Consider the following 12,079-nt stretch of genomic DNA (forward strand, 5'->3'; position numbering starts at 1 on the left):
GTGCACTGTACCACAGGTGAGTGCATAGCTGCATGGGCAATATGCCCCCACAGTATCTAAGTCCATTCTTAGATATTGTAAGTGCAGTGTTTCCATATTAAGTGCATGGATTTTGAGTTTGTCATTACGAACTCCACAGCTCCATCATGACATCGCTGAAGACTAGAAAGTTTGGTGTCAAACTTCTCAGCACAATAAACCCACACAAATGTCAGTGTTGGATTTATTGTAAAATGCACCCAGAAGACATCTTAGAGATGCCCCCTGTATTTTACCCAACCCTTTAGTGTAAGGCTGACCAGTCTGTGCCAGCCTGCCATTAACAGACAAGTTTCTGACCCCATGGGTGAGAGCCTTTGTGCTCTCTGGGGTCAGGAACAAGGCCTGCTCTAGGTGGAGGTGCTTCACATCTCCCCCTGCAAGAACTGCAACGCTTGGCGGTGAGCCTTAAAGGCTTGAGTCTCCTGTTGCAGTGCCCTAGTGCACTCCAGCTAGTGAAAATGCCCACCCCGGACCAAGCCCCACTTTTGGCAGCGGGTCCAGCAAGAAAATTAAGTAAAACAAGGAGGAGTGACCACTGCAGCTAGGACCACCCCTAAGATGTCCAGAGCTGAAGTGACCCCCCTCCTTGCAAAATCCTCCATCTTGGTTTGGATGAGAAAGATTACTAGGGATAGGAATGTGACCCTCTCCTCAAAGGGAGTGGGCACATGAAGGGTGTAGCCACCCTCAGGGGCAGAAGGCATAGGCTACTGACCTCTGTAATGCGCCTAAATCTTGTATTTAGGGGCACCCATGAACCTTACTTGCCAGATTTCTAGCGACCTCAAGAAAGAAGAAAGAAGAAGGACTGCATATCCGACCTCCAGCAGTGAAGACTCCAGATGACAACTGACTTGGCTCCAGCACTACCGGCCTATCTGCTGCTTTGAGACTCCTGCTTTAAAAAGGCCATGCATCCTGCAGGACTAGCGACTTCTACAAACCCCCAGAGGGCTGCCTGCCCAGCAGACGACCAAGAACTCCAGAGGCCAGCGGCCCTCCCCAGATGAACCTTCCAAAAGGACTCTAGAACTGCCCCGGATCCACAAGCCTTGCCCACTCTGCAGCCGACACCCACGGCCTAAGTCCAGGTGATCCACCGGTCCAGAGAAGGCCCCCAGGCGATTCTGACCTTGAGTCCTCCCTGGGTTGACCATTCCTGGCTAAAACAATGATGCCTGCAGCCTGAATTCAGAGGACTCCCCTGACCGCAACCAGATTCGACGAAGATTCCCGACGCCCCAAGGAGACCCCTGCACCCGCAGCCCATTGGCCTTGGGGAATCTCACTGACGGTCCAGCAACATCCAGCGGGTGCCTCTCCTACTTGTCCAGACTTTGGTTTTCTGAAATCGACCCCCTGGAACCAGTCAGCAGCATCTTTTATGAACCCCAGGGTCCCCCCCTTGAAAAGCATTGGGTGCCCAGCTTTGTGTTTGCACCCTACACCTAGCCGCCCCTTTTCAGCTGACGGTGTGTGTTTGGTGCTGACCTGTGGCCCCCGATGCTGACCTAAACCCCCCAGGTCTGTGTCCTGAAATCGCGGGTACTTACCTGCAATCTGTTTTGTACTGGGCACCCCAAGTCCTGATAGGATTCCATTGAAAACCCAATGCCAACTTTGACGTCTGCACCCAGCCGGCCCCTTGTTGCTTGTGGTGCACTTTTGGGGTCAACCTGATCTTAGCCCTGTGGACATCCTAACCCTCAAAAACTGGGATCGTAGGTCAAGTACTTACCTGTTAAATGTGTTAACACCTTTCCTCTCCTAGAACTTTATTGATCCCTATGAAAAATTGCAGTGTCAACTTTTAAAATTGAAAAGTGTTACTTACTTGTAAACTGCTTTATCTGCAAAACCTAAACAAAGTACATTTGATACATATGCTTGATACCTATTTACAACTGTACTTACCTGCAACAAAGACCCTCTGGTTTGTAATAAAGTAACAACATATATATCTGCTATATAAAAACAATTGGCCTGGAGTTAGTCATTGAGTGAGTGCCTCCTTTCTTGACTGTGTGTGTACAACAAATGCTTTGCACTACCATCTGATAAGTCTAACTGCTCAACCACTCTACCAATGAAAGCATTAGTATTAGCTACTTTAGCCTCTGTTAAGCCTCTGGGGAACCCCTTGGCTCTGTGCACACTATACCTCACTTTGGTATAGTATGTACAGAGCCAGCTTCCTATATCTATTGTCTTGGCTGGCAGGTCCAGTGGGAAAAGCATTTCACCCATTCGGTCCTACAGGACTTTTTTGTCTAAGCCCATTCCACAGACCCTCCACCTTGAGAGTTACAGCTTTGGTATCTATTCTAAAGGTGAGGAATGTGCAGTTAGAAGTATCCAACAGAAGAACAAGTTAGTTACCTTTGGTGATGCTCTTTCAGGTGGATGCTCGATCTAACCGTAGATCCCTCACTGCCCTTCCACTTCCTCGTTCTGTGGAATGGTCTCTTTTCCCATCTAAAAAAGGCCAACATAGGGAGCTGCTATTGGAAATTGGGTTATTAGTTGTGTGTCCAGCACAAGTAATAGCTCCTCAGTTTTCCTCAGTGGGAACCAAACACCCGATTGTAGCACTTGACTCTCACAGGGTAGCAAGGCAGAGCAATCAAGGCCTACTCAAGGGAGGTGGTGCGAGCTAGTAATCACCTGCATGCAATAAAAATATTCATTTAAATATTGTCGTCAGTACTTTTTCTTTGGAAAAAGGAGTACTACATTTATTATGCACACACTACTAAATACTACGTAGTAATTTACAAATATAAAGTGTGAGATGGAACATACCATAGATGACATTGTGTAATCACTGGTGACCCTTGTAGAGGGGTTGTCCAAACATAACAAGGGAGGTTCAGCAGTCATTGTATAGTAACATTATAGTTGTGATGATGTTTCAATAATACATATGCAATCATCATGAAAACCCACTAAAACATTTAGCAGGAATTAACTTGGCGTTTGTGCAGTCTTTCAAATGCATGAAATTAGACTGTACTGGTCAAAACAAACCTTAGAGAGCATCACAGTGAAACAGCAAGGTGAAAAAGCTTTGCAGTGCAATCATACAATTAGCCCCTAGAGGACATAACAACATGAAAAATGCATTTCCTATTTTTTATGGATCAAATCTGTTTATTGGTATTTTCAGTTATAAACAACGCATATGCAACGCTTCCAAATAGGACCACTGCATTAACATACAACATGCTCTATGCATAGCGATAACAAAAGAACTAGATATAACATCAAACATAGTTTCCCCACAGTTGGCATATCAGATCACATCAACATCTTGCAATCCCAGGACTTGTACCAGCGAAATCATGGCCCCGGGTATACGTAACTATTGCACGCTCGCCTCTCCCCCCTCAATTCAGCTTCAAAACCCTCAAGTAGGTTGGGCATGTCAGTTCCGTGAACTCCGTCGACAGTATTTGTAAGAATGGTTGCCAAAGTTCCTTAAAATCCCCACTACTCTGCAGTGAAGACAGGGTGAGCTTTTCCATAGCGAGAATAAACCAAAGCTTATGGAGCCATAATGTTAGCGTCGGAATCTGGTCAGACCCCCACATGCTTAACAACAGCTGTGTGGTTGCATTTAACCCCTTCTGTGCCGAGGACGTAGTGGTTACGTCCTTCGGCACAGTGCTGCTGTGCCGAGGACGTAACCACTACGTCCTCGGCACACAGCCCAGAGGGAGCGCTCTCGCTCCCTCTGTGTGCTTCCCCCCACCCCCCAAAGTCAGGGATGGAAGGGGAAGCCCTTCCCCTTCCACCCCGACCCCCCCCCCCCACTCCCCCATAATGACGTCAGCGCGCGATCGCGCGCTGACTTCATTATGGGGATATCGCCGCACAGGAAGCCATTTGCTTCCTGTGCGGCGTTGGGAGAAGAGGTGAGTTCCTCTTCCCGGTGGGTAGGGGGTTTGGGCTAAAGAGGCACCGGGGGAAAGGAAAGGCTTTTCCTTTCCCCCGGTGTCTCTTTGAGCATTCCTGCTGCCCGATCGCATTACGATCGGGCAGCAGGAATGCCCACTAGACACCAGGGATTTTATTTTTCTGTATTTATCTACTCTGTCTGGCACGCGGGGAGCGGCCCCTTGAGCAAGGGTTGCTCCCCTTTAGGGGGCAATCATTTACGGTCATTTCTGCCCCCCTTGGGGGCAGATTGGCCTACTTTTTAGCCAGATCTGCCCCCAAGGGGGGCAGAAAACACTAGATCACCAGGGTTTTTTATTTTTATGTGTATTTATGTGGGGGGGGTGCCCCCTTGGGCAAGGGGCGCCCCCCCCCAAGGGGGCAGAGAACTGTTGGCCTTTTCTGCCCCCCTTGAGGGCAGATCGGCCTATTTTTTTTAGGTCCATCTGCCCCCAATGGGGGCAGAAGCCACTTAGGCACCAGGGATTGTGTGTGTAGTGGATGGGGGGGCGCCCCCTTGGGCAAGGGTTGCTCCCCTTTGGGGGGCATGTCTTTTAGGGCCATTTCTGCCCCCCTTGAGGGCAGATCAGCCTATTATTTTTAGGCTGATCTGCCCCAAGGGGGGCAGAAACCACTAGAACGCCAGGGATTTTTTTTATGTGTTTATTTTTGTGGGGGGGCGTCCCCTTGGTCACGGGGCGCCTCCCCAAGGGGCGCATTGACCTGTTGGCCATTTCTGCCCCCCCTGGGGGCAGATGGGCCTATTTTCTTAGGCCCACCTGCCCCCAAGGGGGGCAGAAGCCACTTAGACACCAGGGATAGTGTGTGTGTGTGTGTGTTAGTGGATGGGGGGGGCCTTGGGCAAGGGTCGCCCCCCACTTTGGGGGCACATGTACCCAGGCCATTTCTGCACCCCTTGGAGACAGATCAGCCTATTATTTTTAGGCTGATCTGCCCCCAAGGGGGGCAGAAACCACTAGAACGCCAGGGATTTTTTAAATTTGTTTATTTTTGAGGGGGGGCGTCCCCTTGGTCACGGGGCGCCCCCCCAAGGGGGGCATTGACCTGTTGGCCATTTCTGCACCCCCTGGGGGCAGATGGGCCTATTTTTTTAGGCCCACCTGCCCCCAAGGGGAGCAGAAGCCACTTAGGCACCAGGGATAGTGTTGTGTGTGTTGTTTTTTTTGTTTTTTGTTTGAGGGCTGTCCCCTTTGGCAAGGGTCGCTCACCATGGGGACACACTACTAAAGGTATTTTCTGGCTTCCTTGGGGCAGACAGGCCTATTTTTATAGTAGGCCCATCTGCCCCTATGGCAGAATCCACTTAGGCACCAATTTCTAAATGTTTGATGGTGGGGTGTTTGTCAACTGAAGAAGTCTTTGCATTTGTGATAAAAAATGTTTTCCTCCTTTTTGTTCTAGTTCAAAGCTTTTGCTTTATTTGCTGTGGCTCCTTGCGGTTTTGGCGGTGGTTGACCTGCAGTTTGCACAGTTGCATGTTTTAGGTAAGTAAAAACAATTTACTCCAAAGGAGTATTGTTGCCATGCATGAATGACATGTTTGTAGGGGGTGTACTAAATGCAGGATTGTGTGTGAAATTGTCCTTAGGTTTGTGCACAATGATATTTGTTTTGTCTTATTTCTAATTTGCCTTTCTTTCTTTATTTTTAGTGGGATATCATTGGTGATTGCTGTGTAGTTGCTGGTGAACCAAGCTTTTTCAGGCAAGTGAGCGGTATAGTTTTTGAGTTTATAACTCTTACTAACAAAGATACACTTTGTTACTTGTCTTACACAGTGCTGGTTGTTGGTGGTGAATTTGTCCAGTTAATTTTAGCAGGAGAGATCATGGCTAGCCGCAGGATGACCGCTCAGCAGGTGGTTGGTATGCTTTTTGAGTCACAGTCTGATCATGACTATGAGACGGACTCTGCATCTGAGGCAGAGGAGGAAGTCAGAGATTCTGGCAGTGATGTTTCTGTTGGAGGGGAATCTTCTGATGATGAAGCCACACTCAGTGCAGATGAAGGGCCTGTTTTAGAGGAGGACATTGATGTGCCAATAGTGCAGCAACCTGGGGCTGAAAGGTTTCCCTTTATAAGACCTGATGTCTGGGTTGCCCCAAACAGGGAGCAGCCAAAGTTGCCTGCCTTTACTGGTCTCCCGGAGTGTAATGCCAATACAGAGAACTTTTTGCCTATCAATTTCTTTGAGTTATTCATGGATGATATGTTTTTGGAAGAGATTGTTGAGCAGACTAATTTGTATGCGGAGCAGCATTTGAGAGACAACGCTGCTAGACTTAGGCCACACTCTAGAGCTGCCCAGTGGATTCCCACAAATTTGGATGAGATAAAAAAGTTTTTGGGTTTGACTTTTTTGATGGGGTTGATAAGGAAGCCGTCACTGGCTTCTTATTGGTCTACTAGTCCCTTGATGGCAACAGCTATATTTCCAGCGACCATGAGTCGTAATCGGTATTTGCTTCTTCTTAGGATGCTGCATTTTGTTGACACTGCATTAGCTTTGCCACGAGATCACCCAGATTCTGACCGTCTTTTTAAGATTAGGCCTGTCCTTGATCATTTTGGAGATCGGTTTTTGGAGGTCTATGTTCCAGGCAAAGAGATAAGTGTGGACGAGTCTTTGGTCCTCTTCAAGGGTCATTTGGTTTTTAGGCAGTACATTCCTAGCAAAAGGGCACGATATGGAATTAAATTGTATATGCTGTCTGAAAGTAGGACAGGATATGTGTATAGTTTCCGTGTGTACACTGGTAGGGATTCCAATATTGACCCCCCTGGTTGTCCTCCCACTTTTGGAGTTACTGAGAAAATTGTGTGGGATCTTGGTAGATGACTGTTCAACAAAGGTCACCATTTGTATGTAGATAACTTCTACACTGGTGTGCAGTTGTTCAAGGAATTGTTTAGAGTGGACACAGTTGCTTGTGGCACAATCCGTTCTAACCGGAAAGGCTATCCAAGGGAGCTTGTCTGTAAAAAACTTGAGAGGGGACAGTGCTGTGCCTTGCGGAACGAGGAGCTGCTAGCTTTTAAATTTTCCGACAAGAGGGATGTCTACATGCTAAGTACCATCCATGATAAGAGTACTTCCCCTGTGACTGTTTGGGGCCAGGTTGCTGAAGTGCGCAAACCTGTGTGCATTTTAGATTATAATAAGCACATGGGAGGTGTAGATAGAGTTGACCAGAGGTTGGAACCTTATACTGCTATTCGTAAGTCTTACGTTTGGTATAAGAAGTTAGCACTTCACCTCTTCCACTTAGCAACCTTCAATGCTTTTATTGTGTTTAGGGATAGGTCTCCAGAGTCAAAGATGACATTTGTGAAATTTCAGGAGTCAGTGATAGAGAGCCTTATTGTGGCGGAACAGGCCAGAGTTCCTAGAGAAGCAGTGGTGGAGGATGTGGCTAGATTGAAAGATCGCCACTTTGCTGAGCACATTCCTCCCACACCCAAAAAAGACTTTCCAGCTAAGAAATGTAGAGTGTGTTTTCGAAGAGGTATCCGGAGGGAGACTCGAATGTACTGCCCAGATTGTCCTTCAAAGCCTGGGCTGTGTGTCGGTGGTTGTTTTAAGAATTACCACACCCAGAAGAATTTCTGGGAACAACCATGAGTGTAAACCCATGTCTGTTTTGTATTTTCATGTGTTTAGTTTCATGGTTAGCATTTCTGTCATGTTCTTAGTTAGAGCTTTTGTGTTCGTAGTTTTGTAATTCTTTCTACTTAGTTAGGGGTTCCTCTGTTTAAAAAAAAAAAAAATGATGCCATTGTGTGTGGAGTGGGGCTTGGCTGAGAGTGTACATATTGACTTGCTGTTGGCTACTGCAACACACTGCCAGCCAAACACCAGTCCACACACTCCCATCAGCTGGTGTGATTTTTGTATCAGGCATGTGGGCATATGTAAGTGATGGGCCCTTGAGTGGCGCTGTCTGTCGATGTGAGTGTTGTAATGTGCTGGGCCCGTGGCTGGCGGTGTGAATGGCCTTGTGTGTGTCATGTATGAAAGTTGTGTGAATGGACTGTAAAGCGGTTGGTGCCTTGTCGCGGCTTTACAACTCACGAGCTGTGAGTCATTGGTTCCGTTTTTTGCCTTTCAGTTACTAACAGTGCATTTCATTTTTGTGAAAGCTCTTGTTAGTAAAATTTGATCCACTGAACCATCACTCACCCTCGTGCCAAATCCAACCAGTATGTGTGGTAAAAATGACAAAACCTGCTCCGCTGTAATCAGGCGTCGCAACACACCTGTGACACGCTAGGTGCCTCAGGTGGGACCCCGATGATGAAGCATGCCACCAACTTGGTTGGTGGGTGAGGGGTCTTTTTCACATAACCTAAGTGTGTTTCTTTTCAAAATGTTAGTGTTTGGCACATCACGGACGTATGTGGGCACATCAAGACGATATATTACAATACTACCTGTGTTTGGGGGGGAGAGGGCACCTATGTTTTTGGTCCTGTATGCGGCCTTCATCTAGGGAAACCTACCAAACCCAGACATTTTTTAAAACTAGACACCCCAAGGAGTCCAGGGAGGTATGGTTTGCGTGGATCCCCCAACATTTACTTACCCAGACTCCTCTGTAAACCTCAAAATTTGCTTAAAAAAGCATATTTTCCTGACTTTTCCTTGTAGGATCACCACTCCAGCACAAAATTCCTACTCCCCAGTGTTCCCCTCAGTCTCCCAAGTAAAATGACACCTCACTTATGTGGGTCCCCAAAGCAGAGTCAGTCTAAAGATGTATAAAGGAATATGTCCTTATAAACTCGCTGTGCTATCCCCTCTATCCCTACAAGTTTTGGGCCTTATTCTGTTGCAGGCACCTGGCCCACCCACACAAGTGAGGTATCATTTTTATCGGGAGACTTGGGGGAACGCTGGGTGGAAGGAAATTTGTGGCTCCACTCAGATTCCAAATCTTTCTGTCACCGAAATATGTGGAAAATGTGTTTTTTGTAGCCAAAATTTGAGGTTTGCAAAGGATTCTGGGTAACAGAACCTGGTCAGAGCCCCGCAAGTCACCCCATCTTGGATTCCCCTAGGTCTCTAGTTTTCAAAAATGCACAGGTTTGGTAGGTTTCCCTAGGTGCCGGCTGAGCTAGAGGCCAAAATCTACAGGTAGGCACTGTTTTCAATGAAAAAATGTGATGTGTCCACGTTGTGTTTTGGGGCGTCTCCTGTCGCGGGCGCTAGGCCTACCCACACAAGTGAGGTATCATTTTTATCGGGAGACGTGGGGGAACGCTGGGTGGAAGGACATTTGTGGCTCCTCTCAGATTCCAGAACTTTCTGCCACAGAAATGTGAGGAACATGTGTTTTTTTAGCCAAATTTTGAGGTTTGCAAAGGATTCTGGGTAACAGAACCTGGTCCGAGCCACACAAGTCACCCCATCTTGGATTCCCCTAGGTCTCTAGTTTTCTGAAAAAGGAACAGGTTTGGTAGGTTTCCCTAGGTGGCGGCTGAGCTACAGGCCAAAATCTACAGGTAGGCACTTTGCAAAAAACACCTCTGTTTTCCTTCAAAAATTTTGATGTGTCCACGTTGCGCTTTGGGGCGTTTCCTGTTGCGGGCGCTAGGCCTACCCACACAAGTGAGGTATCATTTTTATCGGGAGACGTGGGGGAACGCTGGGTGGAAGGACATTTGTGGCTCCTCTCAGATTCCAGAACTTTCTGCCACAGAAATGTGAGGAACATGTGTTTTTTTAGCCAAATTTTGAGGTTTGCAAAGGATTCTGGGTAACAGAACCTGGTCCGAGACACACAAGTCACCCCATTTTGGATTCCCCTAGATCGCTAGTTTTAAAAAATGCACAGGTTTGGTAGGTTTCCCTAGGTGGCAGCTGAGCTACAGGCCAAAATCTACAGGTAGGCACTTTGCAAATAACACCTCTGTTTTCCTTCAAAAATTTGGATGTGTCCACGTTGCGCTTTGGGGCGTTTCCTGTCGCAGGCGCTAGGCCTACCCACACAAGTGAGGTATCATTTTTATCGGGAGACGTGGGGGAACGCTGGGTGGAAGGAAATTTGTGGCTCCTCTCAGATTCCAGAACTTTCTGCCACAGAAATGTGAGGAATATGTGTTTTTTTAGCCAAATTTTGCGGTTTGCAAAGGATTCTGGGTAACAGAACCTGGTCCGAGCCACACAAGTCACCCCATCTTGGATTCCCCTAGGTCTCTAGTTTTCAGAAATGCACAGGTTTGGTACGTTTCCCTAGGTGCCGGCTGAGCTAGAGGCCAAAATCTACAGGTAGGCACTTTGTTAAAAACATCTCTGTTTTCTGTGATGTGTCCACGTTGTGTTTTGGGGCATATCCTGTCGCGGGCGCTAGGCCTACCCACACAAGTGAGGTATCATTTTTATCGGGAGACTTGGGGGGACATAGAATAGCAAAACAAGTGTTATTGCCCCTTGTCTTTCTCTACATTTTTCCCTTCCAAATGTAAGACAGTGTGTAAAAAAGACGTCTATTTGAGAAATGCCCTGTAATTCACATGCTAGTATGGGCACCCTGGAATTCAGAGATGTGCAAATAACCACTGCTTCTCAACACCTTATCTTGTGCCCATTTTGGAAATACAAAGGTTTTCTTGATAGCTATTTTTTACTCTTTATATTTCAGCAAATTAATTGCTGTATACCCGGCATAGAATGAAAACCCACTGCAGGGTGCAGGTCATTTATTGGCTCTGGGTACCTAGAGTTCTTGATGAACCTACAAGCCCTATATATCCCCGCAACCAAAAGAGTCCAGCAGACGTAACGGTATATTGCTTTTGAAAATCTGACATTGCAGGAAAAAGTTACAGAGTAAAACGTAGAGAAAAATTTATGTTTTTTTTACCTCAATTTCAATATTTTTCTTTTTCAGTTGTTATTTTCTGTAGGAAACCCTTGTAGGATCTACACAAATTACCCCTTGCTGAATTCAGAATTTTGTCTACTTTTCAGAAATGTTGCGGTTGCTGGGATCCAGCGTTGGTTTCTTGCCCATTTCTGTCACTGACTGGAAGGAGGCTGAAAGCACAAAAAATCGTAAAAATGGGGTATGTCCCAGTAAAATACCAAAATTGTGTTGAAAAATTGGGTTTTCTGATTCAAGTCTGCCTGTTCCTGAAAGCTGGGAAGCTGGTGATTTTAGCACCGCAAACCCTTTGTTGATGCCCTTTTCAGGGAAAAAAACCACAAGCCTTCTTCTGCAGCCCCTTTTCCCCATTTTTTTGAAAAAAACGAAATTGTCAATGTATTTTGGCTAATTTCTTGGCCTCCTTCCGGTGAACCCACAAAGTCTGGGTACCTCTAGAATCCCTAGGATGTTGGAAGAAAAGGACGCAAATTTGGCGTGGGTAGCTTATGTGAACAAAAAGTTATTAGGGCCTAAGCGCGAACTGCTCCAAATAGCCAAAAAAAGGCTCGGCACAGGAGGGGGAAAAGGCCTGGCAGCAAAGGGGTTAAAGCTAAGGCCATCTGTCGACCTTTCAATGATCTCAAAGGGAAAGTGAGCGTGTTAGGAAGGCCGAGCAAGATGTATGCAGGAAATCTGGGGATATGAGTATCGAAAGCCGAGTCAATAATGTCTATTATATTCTCCCAGTACCGATGGAGCTTAGGGCAGTGCCATAAGAGATGGACAAGCGATCCCGTCCCCCCACACCCTCTCCAGCACAAGTCCGACTTAACGGGATCCCAGGCATGAATCCTTGCTGCAGTATAGTACCAGTAGGATGCCACTTTATAGGCTGACTCTGTTCCTGCCGCATTGTAAGCTGTGTGATGTGTCCTGTAAAAAATGCTCTCCCACTCCTCCTCAGAGAGCTCTCTCTCCAGCTCCCTCTCCCATCTCAGCTGACCCTTAGTTTTGGGCGGTCGGACCCCCCCCCCCCGCAGGAGAGCATAAAGCTCGGAGATCAATCGCTTATCATCCTTTTTCATTATAATCCATTTTTCAAACGGTGTTAAGGGCCTATCTATTAATGTTCTATTGGCTGGTAACAGAGCCCAATGTTGTATCTGATAATACATCATCCTGTCTGCCTCAGTTAAGCCATATGTTTCCCTCAT

The sequence above is a fragment of the Pleurodeles waltl genome, chromosome 1_2, assembly GCF_031143425.1.
Source record: "Pleurodeles waltl isolate 20211129_DDA chromosome 1_2, aPleWal1.hap1.20221129, whole genome shotgun sequence".
NCBI classification, from domain to species: domain Eukaryota; kingdom Metazoa; phylum Chordata; class Amphibia; order Caudata; family Salamandridae; genus Pleurodeles; species Pleurodeles waltl.